Below are 12,418 nucleotides of genomic sequence, written 5' to 3'. Positions count from 1 at the left end.
ACAGGATAACTCACGCACACACACCCCCATCCAGCACACACAGTCCCTTTTAGCTGAACGGATGTGACGGCGGGATTCGAGAGTGACGGACGGCCCAGCTGAGCCAATGGCGGAAGACTACAGACGGACGGCCCAGCTGAGCCAATGGCGGAAGACTACAGACGAACGGCCCAGCTGAACCAATCAAAAGATCCGATCTCCCAGGATCAACCTACTTTCTGTTTTGTATAAATTGTATTGTAACGGTTCACTCTTGCTCTTTTTCCTGCTGTTCTGTGCGAGCGAATGGGAGAGCCGTATATACGTGTACCAGATATTCTCACTCTGAATAAATCTGTCGCTTGTCGTACAATCTACCACCTTGTCTGAATCGATCCTTAACCGGCTCACCCTTCTACATATCCTTTTATCAACAAGGGGAAACTAACGGAAAGGGGACACTAACGGTAAGGGGAAACGAACGGTAAGGGGAAACTAACGGAAAGGGGACACTAACGGTAAGGGGAAATTAACGGTAAGGGGAAACTAACGGTAAGGGGAAACTAACGGTAAGGGGAAATTAACGGTAAGGGGAAACTAACGGTAAGGGGAAATTAACGGTAAGGGGAAACTAACGGTAAGGGGAAACTAACGGTAAGGGGAAACTAACGGTAAGGGGAAACTAACGGTAAGGGGAAACTAACGGTAAGGGGAAACTAACGGTAAGGGAAAACTAACGGCAAGGGGAAACTAACGGCAAGGGGAAACTAACGGTAAGGGAAAACTAACGGTAAGGGGAAACTAACGGTAAGGGGAAACTAACGGTAAGGGGAAACTAACGGTAAGGGGAAACTAACGGTAAGGGGAAACTAACGGTCAGGGGAAACTAACGGTAAGGGGAAACTAACGGTCAGGGGAAACTAACAACAGGTGCTACTCTGGTGGATAAAGAACGAGTGTTTCTCATTATGTAACCACCCTGCTTCAAGCACATTGGAGAACAGAAGAGTCGACGTATGAGTCCCAATTAAAGTATATGAAACGGAGCACGGAGGGCGCTTCTCAAATGCATTCTCCGATTGTACATATTTTGAAGCATGCATGATGCAAGTTTTAACGGAAAGTATGACGCAAAATATGACGCAAACGTATAAAAAACAAAATGAAACATTTCATGAAATTAATGGCGGCCATTTATGTGAGCTGAAGCAAGTGAAATACACTCCGACTTCAGAATGAAATGTTGCCTCTTCACATCTCAGGTTAGTTACCTTGTTACCTTGATAAGTTACTAAATACACGCTGTGTTCATTTTGGCATGTTTACCTGCATATGTACTGTAGATAGCAAGCCCATAATAAGTTAACAGTGATGTGAAGTACTTTTAACTAAGAAATACTTTAAAGTACTACTTAATAAGTCTTTTTTTTGTATCTGTACGTTACTTTACTATTTATATTATTGCCAACTTTGACTTTTAGTTCACTACATTCCTAAATAAAACAATGTACTTTTTACTCCACACATTTTCCCTGACACCCAAAAGTACTTGTTACATTTTGACAGGAAAATGGTCCAATTCACTCACTAAACAGAGAACATCTGTGGTCATCCCTACTGCCTCTGATCTGACGGACTCACTAAACAGAGAACATCTGTGGTCATCCCTACTGCCTCTGATCTGACGGACTCACTAAACAGAGAACATCTGTGGTCATCCCTACTGCCTCTGATCTGGTGGACTCACTAAACAGAGAACATCTGTGGTCATCCCTACTGCCTCTGATCTGACGGACTCACTAAACAGAGAACATCTGTGGTCAACCCTACTGCCTCTGATCTGGTGGACTCACTAAACACAAACTGTTTGTTTGTAAATTATGTCTGAGTGTTGGAGTGTACCCCTGGCTATCTGTAAATTATGTCTGAGTGTTGGAGTGTTGGAGTGTACCCCTGGCTATCTGTAAATTATGTCTGAGTGTTGGAGTGTTGGAGTGTACCCCTGGCTATCTGTAAATTATGTCTGAGTGTTGGAGTGTACCCCTGGCTATCTGTAAATTATGTCTGAGTGGTGGAGTGTACCCCTGGCTATCTGTAAATGATGTCTGAGTGTTAGAGTGTACCCCTGTCTATCTGTAAATGATGTCTGAGTGTTGGAGTGTACCCCTGGCTATCTGTAAATGATGTCTGAGTGTTGGAGTGTTGGAGTGTACCCCTGGTTATCTGTAAATGATGTCTGAGTGTTGGAGTGTGCCGTTGGTTATCCGTCAATAAAAACAAAACATCGCAAATAAATGGTTGGTTTATGGGTTTAAGTCAGCATTTCACTGTAAGGTCTACACTTGTTGTATTCAGCATTTCACTGTAAGGTCTACTACACTTGTTGTATTCAGCATTTCACTGTGAGGTCTACACTTGTTGTATTCAGCATTTCACTGTAAGGTCTACTACACTTGTTGTATTCAGCATTTCACTGTAAGGTCTACACTTGTTGTAAGTCAGCATTTCACTGTAAGGTCTACACTTGTTGTAAGTCAGCATTTCACTGTAAGGTCTACACTTGTTGTATTCGGCGCACATGACAAATACAATTTGATTTGAAATGTGCCTTCTGGTTTGCTTAATATAAGGAATTTTAAATTATTCATACTTCTCCTTTTGATACTTAAGTCTATTTAAAAACAAATACTTTAACTTTTACTCCAGTAGTATTTTACTGGGTGACTTTTACTTGAGTCATTTTCTATTAAGGTATCTTTACTTCTACTCAAGTATGACAATTGAGTACTTTTTCTACCACTGTAAGTCAATAGGGCTAATTGGCTAGCTACTAGTACTGTTAGCTAGCCAGATAGCCACAAAGAATGGTTAGCTAGCCAGATAGCCACAAAGAATGGTTAGCTAGCCAGATAGCCACAAAGAATGGTTAGCTAGCCAGATAGCCACAAAGAATGGTTAGCTAGCCAGATAGCCACAAAGAATGGTTAGCTAGCCAGATAGCCACAAAGAATGGTTAGCTAGCCAGATAGCCACAAAGAATGGTTAGCTAGCCAGATAGCCACAAAGAATGGTTAGCTAGCCAGATAGCCACAAAGAATGGTTAGCTAGCTACCCACAAAGAATTGAAATATATCTAGTATCATATTAGTTTTAGGTAATTGTTGCCTGTTTACCTAGCTGGCTAGCTAGATTATTACGATTCACACATCTAGCTGATAATTATGAAGTAAAATGTTTGCTTTGTTGCCTTCTGTTCTGGCTGGAGGTTTCAGTGAATGAGGAGGGGAAGCACAAGGTAATACAGTAGGGGAGGTGCGAGTACTTCTCAAATGTTTTTCTTTATGCATTCCCCACACTCTCGTCCTCACAAGAACGTACTCAAGATCGGAGAATGCACACGTACTGTAGCATGAGAGTGTGATGTACGGTAGTATGCATATTGAGAAACACCCTGAGTTTACAGAACAGTATGCTGTCTACACTATGAAACACAGTTTTGTTTACAGAACAGTATGCTGCCTACACTATGAAACACCCTGAGTTTACAGAACAGTATGCTGCCTACACTATGAAACACCCTGAGTTTACAGAACAATAAGCTGCCTACACTATGAAACACCCTGAGTTTACAGAACAGTATGCTGCCTACACTATGAAACACTGTTTTGTTTACAGAACAGTATGCTGCCTACACTATGAAACACCCTGAGTTTACAGAACAGTATGCTGCCTACACTATGAAACACCCTGAGTTTACAGAACAGTATGCTGCCTACACTATGAAACACCGTTTTGTTTACAGAACAGTATGCTGCCTACACTATGAAACACCATTTTGTTTACAGAACAGTATGCTGCCTACACTATGAAACACCCTGAGTTTACAGAACAGTATGCTGCCTACACTATGAAACACCATTTTGTTTACAGAACAGTATGCTGCCTACACTATGAAACACCCTGAGTTTACAGAACAGTATGCTGCCTACACTATGAAACACCCTGAGTTTACAGAACAGTATGCTGCCTACACTATGAAACACCCTGAGTTTACAGAACAATATGCTGCCTACACTATGAAACACCCTGAGTTTACAGAACAATATGCTGCCTACACTATGAAACACCCTGAGTTTACAGAACAGTATGCTGCCTACACTATGAAACACCATTTTGTTTACAGAACAGTATGCTGCCTACACTATGAAACACCCTGAGTTTACAGAACAGTATGCTGCCTACACTATGAAACACCATTTTGTTTACAGAACAGTATGCTGCCTACACTATGAAACACCCTGAGTTTACAGAACAGTATGCTGCCTACACTATGAAACACCCTGAGTTTACAGAACAGTATGCTGCCTACACTATGAAACACCCTGAGTTAGTTTACAGAACAGTATGCTGCCTACACTATGAAACACCCTGAGTTAGTTTACAGAACAGTATGCTGCCTACACTATGAAATACCCTGAGTTAGTTTACAGAACAATATGCTGCCTACACTATGAAACACCCTGAGTTAGTTTACAGAACAGTATGCTGCCTACACTATGAAACACCCTGAGTTAGTTTACAGAACAGTATGCTGCCTACACTATGAAACACCCTGAGTTAGTTTACAGAACAGTATGCTGCCTACACTATGAAACACCCTGAGTTTACAGAACAGTATGCTGCCTACACTATGAAACACCCTGAGTTTACAGAACAATATGCTGTCTACACTATGAAACACCCTGAGTTTACAGAACAGTATGCTGCCTACACTATGAAACACCCTGAGTTAGTTTACAGAACAGTATGCTGCCTACACTATGAAACACCCTGAGTTAGTTTACAGAACAGTATGCTGCCTACACTATGAAACACCCTGAGTTAGTTTACAGAACAGTATGCTGCCTACACTATGAAACACCCTGAGTTAGTTTACAGAACAGTATGCTGCCTACACTATGAAACACCCTGAGTTAGTTTACAGAACAGTATGCTGCCTACACTATGAAACACCCTGAGTTAGTTTACAGAACAGTATGCTGCCTACACTATGAAACACCCTGAGTTAGTTTACAGAACAGTATGCTGCCTACACTATGAAACACCCTGAGTTAGTTTACAGAACAGTATGCTGCCTACACTATGAAACATGGAAGAATGTAGGAGACACTGATTGCGAATACAATTATTCATATTTGTTTTTATTGTTACAACAAAGTAGTTTTACGTTTTTTAATTACAACCTTTTTAAATGAGTAATAATGCTGAAAACATAAACTTACCTAAATAAAATAAACCGTTATCTTTGAACAAATTGTGCTCATCTCTGCCTTGTTAGAATACCTATTAGGTTGCTCAGGCAGAGGTGCAATTTTTGTTGGGGAAAGGGGGGGGACATTGTATTTTTGTCCTCCCCAGTTTTATCATTGGAATGTGATACTGCCTCCGAGCAGTCGGGCAGGCTGTTTGGAGTGTTTTTTCGACTGGATAAATAATAATAAGAATAATTATGCCCCCCCCCCACACTTATAAAACCAAAGTTGCGCCCCTGGGTTACTGTTTAATGATGTAATATATTAATATGTTGGCCTAGGTTGAACATTTAGGCATTGCTTTTCTGGCTGTTTTCTTTTTTTACCTGAATGTATCTTGTGTTTTTAATTAATTTTAACCTGGTACTTTTTCAGACCACTTTTATTAATCACTTTCAGATCTTTATATTAGATGAAAACTGCTCAGACACCTCTTACAGTATCTCCAGTTGATCCTTGTGGTGAAGCTGAGGTGAAAGGACTGATGTTTGCCGCCACCTTGTGGCCTAGGTATCTCATTGCAGAGGAAAACAGAAAGTCAAAGTAAGACGCTCAATAATGACTAGATGGTCTTGTCGCTGTCCTAACAATGGGAATTGTTGTCCCAAAGGTGGGAAGGCTGGCGATCTGCTTATCATGGATAGATTCTGACGAGAGTAAACCCTCTCGCTTTGCCTCTTCCTCTCTGTTTATGTCTAGAAAGATGTCAGAATTACAGATATGACGTCCTCGTTTTAGAACTAGGCCCACGGGACCACAGTTTTCAAAACAACCAATCAACACAATCAACTTTATCCCATTTATTTTTATATTGCCAGCGTCTTGGGATCATGTAGGCCTAAACTGTGCTCATGCAGATAATAGCTTATAACAAGATACGACTAATTTAGCAAACGAGACATGTCCTCCATTGATTTGGATTGATTCAATCGATTGAAATGTAGTTTAATTTTTATACATATTTCATTGACAAGACGCACACACACACACACACACACACACACACACACACACACACACACACACACACACACACACACACACACACACACACACACACACACACACACACACACACACACACACGCACGCACGCACGCACGCACGCACGCACGCACGCACGCACGCACGCACGCACGCACGCACGCACGCACGCACACACACACACACACACACTGAAAACGTCCTACCTGAGGGAGGAGTGCAGGGCACCTTGGAACTATATCTACAGCAGGTAAAGGGGGTAAAGTGTGTGTCACCTGGATACCTGCTGGGTCCTGGATACCTGCTGGGTCCTTCCTGGATACCAGCTGGGTCCTGGATACCTGCTAGGTCCTTCCTGGATACCAGCTGGGTCCTGGATACCTGCTGGGTCCTTCCTGGATACCAGCTGGGTCCTGGATACCTGCTAGGTCCTTCCTGGATACCAGCTGGGTCCTGGATACCTGCTAGGTCCTTCCTGGTACCTGCTGGGTCCTGGATACCTGCTGGGTCCTGGGTACCTGCTGGATCCTGGATACCTGCTGGGTCCTGGATACCTGCTGGGTCCTTCCTGGATACCTGCTGGGTCCTGGATACCTGCTGGGTCATTCCTGGATACCTGCTGGGTCCTGGTACCTGCTGGGTCCTGGGTACCTGCTGGGTCCTGGATACCTGCTGGGTCCTGGATACCTGCTGGGTCATTCCTGGATACCTGCTGGGTCCTGGTACCTGCAGGGTCCTGGGTACCTGCTGGGTCCTGGGTACCTGCTGGGTCCTGGGTACCTGCTGGGTCCTTCCTGGATACCTGCTGGGTCCTCACATCTCAACATGTTTATGTGGCTGTGTCCAAAATGGCACCCTATTCCCTGTGTAGTGCCCTACTTTAGACCAGGACCCAATATACCCTATAATATAGTGTAGTGCCCTATTTTAGACCAGGACCCAATGCACCCTATAATATAGTGTAGTGCACTACTTTAGACCAGGACCCTATGAGGGATAGGGCGCCATTTGGGACAGAAGCCCGTGGGTGTTAAAGTGTGAGTGAGAGGGAAAGAGGGAGGGAGAGAAATATCTAGAGAGACAGACAGACAGACAGACAGACAGACAGACAGACAGACAGACAGACAGACAGACAGACAGACAGACAGACAGACAGACAGACAGACAGACAGACAGACAGACAGACAGACAGACAGACAGACAGACAGACAGACAGACAGACAGACAGACAGACAGACAGACAGACAGACAGACAGACAGACAGACAGACAGACAGACATCTGCAGAGGAGGAAGAGAAAGAGAGAGTATTACATTTGATGATATGAGCTCCAAAACAGAATCAGTGTACATTTAGGAAAGCATTGAGAAACAATCAAAACCAACTCACAGGTCTCAATGTCAGCTTTAGCCAGTTTGCCAGCCTGGAAGTGAATCCTGAGTTAAGAACAGATGTGCCACATTAGAGAGGTTATCTTGTTCCCATATAAGGGAACCCAAGTCTCCTGTAATCCACATGACTATGGAAGCACACAGAGTTAATGCCCTAGGCGTTAGAAGACTCAGTTCACCGAGTTTAAGCCAAGGCATTGACTAGCTCAAATCTTTAGGTATCTAACGTGTGGTTATTCATACTATTCACTAGCTCCGTTACAAGAGGAAGGAGAAAGACGGCCGAGGTGGAGGAGAGGAGGAAAACTAGAGGAGAGAGAGAGGGGGAGGACAACTAGAGGAGAGAGAGAGGGATGAAAGGTAGGAGAGAGAGAGAGAGAGAGAGAGAGAAGGAGATTAAAGGTAGGAGAGAGAGAGGGATGAAAGGTAGGAGAGAGAGGGAGAACAACTAGAGGAGAGAGAGAGGGATGAAAGGTAGAAGAGAGAGAGAGTAGGCCAACTAGAGGAGAGCGAGAGAGAGAGAGAGAGAGAGAGAGAGAGAGAGAGAGAGAGAGAGAGAGAGAGAGAGAGAGAGAGAAGGACAACTAGAGGAGAGAGAGAGAGAGAGAGAGAGAGAGAGAGAGAGAGAGAGAGAGAGAGAGAGAGAGAGAGAGAGAGAGAGAGAGGGATGAAAGGTAGGAGAGAGAGAGGGAGGACAACTAGGAGAGCGAGAGATGAAAGGTAGGAGAGAGAGAGGGAGGGAGGACAACTAGAGGAGAGAGAGAGAGGGAGGACAACTAGAGGAGAGAGAGAGAGGGAGGACAACTAGAGGAGAGAGAGGGGGATGAAAGATAGGAGAGAGAGAGAGAAGGACAACTAGAGGAGAGAGAGAGGGATGAAAGGTAGAAGGGAGAGAGAGAGAAGGAGATGAAAGGTATGTGAGAGAGATGGAGATGAACGGTAGAGAGAGAGAGAGAAGGAGATGAAAGGTATGTGAGAGAGATGGAGATGAACGGTAGGAGAGAGAGAGAGAAGGAGATGAAAGGTAGGAGAGAGAGAGGGATGAAAGGTAGGAGAGAGAGAAGGACAACTAGAGGAGAGAGAGAGGGGTGAAAGGTAGGAGAGAGAGATGGAGATGAAAGGTAGAAAGGTAGGAGAGAGAGAGAGGAAGGACAACTAGAGGAGAGAGAGAGGCATGAAAGGTAGGAGAGAGAAAGAGATATGAAATGTAGGAGAGAGAGAGAGAGATGAAAGGTAAGAGAGAGAGAGAGAGAGATGAAAGGTAGGAGAGAGAGAGGCAGGACACCTAGAGGAGAGAGAGGGATGAAAGGTAGAAGGGAGAGAGAGAGAAGGAGATGAAAGGTAGGCGAGAGAGAGAGATGGAAATGAAAGGTAGGAGAGAGAGCGGGAGGACAACTAGAGGAGAGAGAGAGGGATGAAAGGTAGGAGAGAGAGGGAGGACAGCTAGAGGAGAGAGAGAGGGATGAAAGGTAGGAGAGAGAGAGATGGAGATGAACGGTAGGAGAGAGAGAGAGAAGGAGATGAAAGGTATGTGAGAGAGATGGAGATGAACGGTAGGAGAGAGAGAGAGAAGGAGATGAAAGGTAGGAGAGAGAGATGGAGATGAAAGGTAGGAGAGAGAGAGAGGAAGGACAACTAGAGGAGAGAGAGAGGCATGAAAGGTAGGAGAGAGAGAGGCAGGACACCTAGAGGAGAGAGAGGAATGAAAGGTAGGAGAGAGAGAGGCAGGAAAGGTAGGAGAGAGAAAGAGATATGAAATGTAGGAGAGAGAGAGGGAGATGAAAGGTAAGAGAGAGAGAGAGAGAGATGAAAGGTAGGAGAGAGAGAGGCAGGACACCTAGAGGAGAGAGAGGAATGAAAGGTAGGAGAGAGAGAGGCAGGAAAGGTAGGAGAGAGAAAGAGATATGAAATGTAGGAGAGAGAGAGGGAGATGAAAGGTAAGAGAGAGAGAGAGAGAGATGAAAGGTAAGAGAGAGAGAGAGAGAGATGAACGGCAGGAGAGAGAGAGAGACAGGAGGAATACTTTTTCTTCAGCGATTCGGACGGGAAGGATTTATTTCAGACGCCTGACAAGGCCCTCGTCCCCGTCATTCGCAAGAGAAAGAGATGGAGGCATCGTGGATGAAGGACCGGGTGCCTTGTAAGGATCCATAGCCGAGAGGGTAATCTACCTTTACCATCGGTCCTATTAGCCAACGTACAATCAATCAAAACTAAAGTCGACAAACTACGATCACGTATATCCTACCAAAACGGACAGTAAAAACTGTAATATCTTATGTTTCACCGAGTCGTGGCTGAACGACCACATATATAACATACAGCTGGCGGCAGGTTTTAAGCTTTTTCTTCAAGATAGATCAGCGGCCTCCGCTAAGACAAGGGTTGGTGGTCTATGTATATTTGTAAACAACAGCTGATGCACGAAATCTAAGGAAGTCTCAAGGATTTGCTCGCCTGAGGTAGAGTATCTCATCATAAGATGTAGACCACACTATTTACCTAGAGAGTTTTCATTTGTATTTTTCGTAGCTGTCTATATACCACCACCTTAGCGATGCTTAGCGATGCTGGCACTAGACAGCACTCAGTGAGCTGTATACGGCCATAAGCAAAAAGGAAAACACTCAGTGAGCTGTATCCGGCCATAAGCAAACAGGAACATAGCTCATGCAGGGACTTTAATGAACCATGGATTACAGACAGCATCCGCACTGAGCTAAAGGGTAAGGCTGCCGCTTTCAAGGAGCGGGACTCTAACCCAGAAACTAATAAGAAATCCTGCTATGCCCTCAGACGACTCATCAAACAGGCAAAGCGTCAACACAGGACTAAGATTGAATCGTACAACACCGGCTCCGACGCTGGTCGGATGTGGCAGTGCTTGCAAACTATTACAGACTACAAAGCGAAGCACAGCCGCGGGCTGTTCAGTGACACGAGCCTATCAGACGAGCTAAATTACTTCTATAATCGCTTCGAGGCAAGTAACACTGAATGCATGAGAGCATCAGCTCTTCCGGACGATTGTATGATCACGCTCTCCGCAGCCGATGTGAGTAAGACCTTTAAAACCTCTCTGGGCTAGGTGGGGCGCTAGTCTCGACAACATCCGGTGAAATTGCAGAGCGCAAAATTCAAAATACAAAAATCGTAATATTAAACATTCATGAAAATAAAAGTGTCATACATCATTGAAAAGCTTAATTTCTTGTTAATTCAGCCGCTTTGTCAGATTTCAAAAAGGCTTTACGGCAAAAGCACACCATGCAATTATCTGAGGACAGCGCACCGCATACACCAGCATTAAAAACATTTTCCAAACCAGCAGAGGCGTTACAAAAATCAGAAATAGCGAAAAAATAAATCACTGACCTTTGAAGATCTTCCTATGCTTGCAATCCCAAGGGTCCCAGCTACACAACAAATGGTTGTTTTGTTCGATAAAGTTCTTCTTTATATCCCCCAACCCGTAGCACTCACGTCTGTAGCCATGAAGTGCTTTGAAAGGCTGGTCATGGCTCACATCAAAACCATTATCCCAGAAACCCTAAACCCACTCCAATTTACATATCGCCCCAACAGATCCACAGGTAATGCAATCTCTATTGCAGTCAACACTGCCCTTTCCCACCTGAACAAAAGGAACACCTATGTGAGAATGCTATTCATTGACTAGAGCTCAACGTTCAGCACCACAGTGCCCTCAAAGCTCATCACTAAGCTTAGGACCTTGGAACTAAACACCTCCCTCTGCAACTGGATCCTGGACTTCCTGATGGGCTGCCCCCAGGTGGTAAGGGTAGGTAACAACACATCCGCCACGCTGATCCTCAACACAGGAGCCCCTCAGGGGTGCGTGCTCAATCCCCTCCTGTACTCCCTGTACACTCATGACTGCACGACTCCAACACCATCATTAAGTTTGCCGATAACACAACAGTGGTAGGCCTGATCACCGACAACGATGTGACAGCCAATTGGGAGGAGGGCAGAGACCTGGTCATGTGGTGCCAGGACAACCACCTCTCCTTCAAGACAAAGGAGTTGATTGTGGACTACAGGACAAGGAGGACCGAACACGCCCCGCCCCCATTCTCATCGACGGGGCTGTAGAGCATGTTGAGAGCTTCAAGTTCCTTGGTGTCCACATTACCAACAAAATACCATGGTCCAAGCACATCAACACAGTCCTGAAGAGGGCATGGAAAAGCCTAGTCCTCCTCAGGAGACTGGAAAGATTTGGCATGGGTCCTCAGATCCTTAAAAGGTTCTACAGCTGCACCATCGAGAGCATCCTGACTGGTTGTATCACTGCCTGGTATGGCAGCTGCTCGGCCTCCGACCGCAAGGCACTACAGAGGGTAGTGCATACGGTCCAGTACATCACTGGGGCTAAGCTTCCTGACATCCAGGACCTCTATACCAGGTGGTGTCAGAGGAAGGCCCTAAAAATTGTCAAAGACTCCATCCACCCTAGTCATAGACTGTTCTCTCTGGTACCGCACGACAAGCTGTACCGGAGCGCCACGTCTTGGTCCAAAAGCCTTCTCAATTAACAGCTTCTACCCCCAAGCCATAAGACTCCTGAACAGCTAACCAAGGGCTACCCGGACCCCTCGTTCACACTGCTGCTACTCTCTGTTTATTGTCTATGCATGGTCACTTGAATAACTCTACTGACATGTACATAATACCTCAATTACCTCAGCTAACACACACACACACACTCACACACGCACACACGCACAC

This window comes from Oncorhynchus gorbuscha, unplaced genomic scaffold, assembly GCF_021184085.1.
Source record: "Oncorhynchus gorbuscha isolate QuinsamMale2020 ecotype Even-year unplaced genomic scaffold, OgorEven_v1.0 Un_scaffold_850, whole genome shotgun sequence".
Lineage (NCBI taxonomy): Eukaryota > Metazoa > Chordata > Actinopteri > Salmoniformes > Salmonidae > Oncorhynchus > Oncorhynchus gorbuscha.
This window is presented reverse-complemented; position numbering follows the sequence as displayed.